General features: G+C 42.5%; 1 protein-coding gene across 2 annotated transcripts in view; it reads right to left on the reverse strand.

Annotated features, from left to right (window-relative positions):
• LOC139754522 (uncharacterized) overlaps positions 1 to 2,568 on the reverse strand; it is a 730,441-nt gene extending 727,873 nt beyond the window's left edge. The window contains exon 1 of one of the 2 annotated variants that reach the window (XM_071671829.1): positions 2,513 to 2,568. The gene's annotated coding sequence lies outside the window, so the exon portion shown is untranslated. Of the gene's footprint in view, positions 1 to 2,322; positions 2,463 to 2,512 lie in introns of those variants that run through there. The other variant, XM_071671830.1, reaches the window with a different exon arrangement.
• Positions 2,569 to 2,837: the final 269 nt, after the last annotated feature.

A 2,837-nucleotide genomic window follows, 5' to 3' on the forward strand; every position in this document is an offset into this window, starting at 1 on the left:
CATAGTAGTGAACCTAGACGGAGCCAGTGTTGACTTTATCTCCAGCACACACTGCGGGGGTTGGCCAACACACACGACATCTCCAAAAATACACACATAACCTCCTAACTAATTATAGCAGTCCTCCAGGCCTGGCTGAAAAAAAATTTAATTCATTTCCTAAACATCATAGGGCCTCGTATTGAAGGGAAGAACTGGAAATGTCGGGTAAGGATATTTGATCCTATTATAGTAATTTACAGTAAAGGCATAAGATGTCAACAAGTGCGCTAGGCGGGTTAAACCTCCATCCATCAAAGCTCGTTTTCTTTCTTGTCAGTAAAGAATAGACAAAAAAATAAAAAGAGGACGTTGTAAATCAAAATATGATTAGTTTGAGTTTTATAACCTAGTTTAAAACGGATTATAACGGGGGGGGGGGTGGAAGGTGGGGGTTGGGGGAACTTAAAAAAAAATATTTAAGGAGAGCTTTGGCTCATACACAGGAGGGGTTTAATTGTTAGCCGGTCTGTATGGAGCAGATGTTCACAGGCTGGATAAGTCGCTGTCGCCAAGGTTGAGCACGTATGGCTGGAGGTTATGGCTTAATCCTGCCTCCCATGCTGAAGACACGGGAGGTGAGAGGAACATGAAGAGAGTAAAAGGAGGGAGAGCAGTGGACTCACGAAACAGTAAATATAATAAGATCATATCAGATAAAGGAAAACATGTGATGGATAAGTTTTTGTTTTTGAGCGCTTAGTTGACCGACACAAGTAAGTGATTCAAGTAATTAACAATATCTTTTTATCCCATGCAGAACAAGAACAAAGGTAAACAAATTTCAGGGGCAGTAAATGTGTGGCTAGAGCAACAGGCTAACCTGGTCTGGTTCTCCCGTGTTGGAGTGTGGGACCACACCAGATTCGGGTCATGCAGACCTCATCTCTCACATTCCCGTTACTCATCACAAGCCATTCCCTCTAGAAATTACCCATCCCATCGGTCTCTCTCTCTCTCTCTCTCTCTCTCTCTCTCTCTCTCTCTCTCTCTCTCTCTCTCTCTCTCTCTCACTATCTCGACGTGCCAGCGGTCAATAGTTTTAAAGTATAAACGTGACTGACCTCCGTGGAATGCAACGCCTTGTATGTTTTATGTGGAATGATCGAATGAATGAAAACTTTGGAATTATCTGAAATCGGAATAGTCAGTTTTTTTTGGCAATTCATTTTTCATTTTCCATATCACAATCACGTGAATCATTGCCCAAATGTACCTATATATATATATATATATATATATATATATATATATATATATATATATATGTATGTATATACATATATATATATAAACGTCAGAAAATGTTTAAAATGCACTTATGATTTACAGTGACTATGATACTTCCTTCAAGAGCGTAACAGCACTGTTGACAAATGATGGGTTTCGGTTTCGCCACTAATTCGCCCTAACTCCAGCCTCAGCATTGTTGTTGCCGGGATGTACTGCCTGGTCACGGGTCGGCTCCGTCATTACGCAGCTGCAGGCACACGGAAGCACACGTGTCTTTGCCGTGATTGCACACGGACTTCCCTGTAATAGCAGTGAACTTGGCGCGCGCGAATATCCGGACAATTAACACAGCACAACTCTCTGCTTACCAGTTGTGACATGTCACTCTGTGGTTGGTGCTGTAACTTCTACTAACGTGTGTTGGACTTGAGGTTTGGAATTTCACTCGAGGTTATCTCCTCACGACATAAGTATGAAGCTACACCTATTTGTATTTCCCCAGGCTAACTGTAGGATATCGTTATTATAAAATATATACAATTGTAGGCGACTAGGTTTTTTTTTTCTTCAAAAATTAAGACTAGGCTATTTCGTTAGAAAATACTAGGCTACTTGGTCCTTCACAAGTTCTAAGCTGGTTGGTTTTTTCAAAAAATAACTAGGCAGCTTAGGTTTTCAACAATTTAGAATTTTTCTCAGAAATTTCCAGGCTACGTGTTTTTTTTTTCATAATCAACAGGCTATTTGGCTTTTCAAAAAAATCCTAGTCTACTTTTTTTTTTTTCGAATTATTGCCAATAAATGAAGCATGATCACATCCCTCATCGCTCAGTTAGGTAATCCCGGGAGAGCTTGGTGCTCGGTGTGACATAGAGCGACCTGGCGAGTGCCAGTTTGAGAGCCATGTGGCACCAAAGCTCACCAAGGAGCTACCTGCTGCAGGAGAAAAAAAAAAAAATATATATATATAGGCTGTAGCTCTTGAGTGCCACTGCTCCATATGCTAAGCTAAAGTGGCACTGTGCGACCACCACCTTCCTCACTACTCACTCCCTCACAGGTGAGGATGGATGGTGGCACCTTTAGCACTGAATTTAAACCAGAGTCGGCAGGGATGAGGTGCAGCTCCTAACATCCGCCGAGTCATTTTTCCCCCATGGTAAACACAGTGCCATTGACAGGTGAGAGGAACGAGGTCATCGTAATCCCAGCACAGGCACATCCGCGCAGGCTATCGTACCGGCAAGATAGCGGCACACGCCCACTCGATACCACTGGGTCTCCAACACTGCTGGAAAAACTAACTCGGCAGCAGGATAACATCGTGCTGTACCGAGCCAGTGCCCGCAAGCTCCCAACTAGTATTTTCACGTATATTTTATTTAATCAATTTCTTCCCGTTTGTCATGAGCTGCTGATTTTATTTTTTTATAACGTATGAAATCAGTAATCACTTTCACCAAGGACTGTGAGTGAAAGGCGTGTGGATACTGAGTAATTATTATCAGTAAGTAAGAATCGGCTTGCGATACTGTGAGCGACGCTGCCGCGCGCGCATGAGCCCC

This window comes from Panulirus ornatus, chromosome 17 (genome assembly GCF_036320965.1).
Source record: "Panulirus ornatus isolate Po-2019 chromosome 17, ASM3632096v1, whole genome shotgun sequence".
Taxonomy (NCBI): Eukaryota; Metazoa; Arthropoda; class Malacostraca; order Decapoda; family Palinuridae; genus Panulirus; species Panulirus ornatus.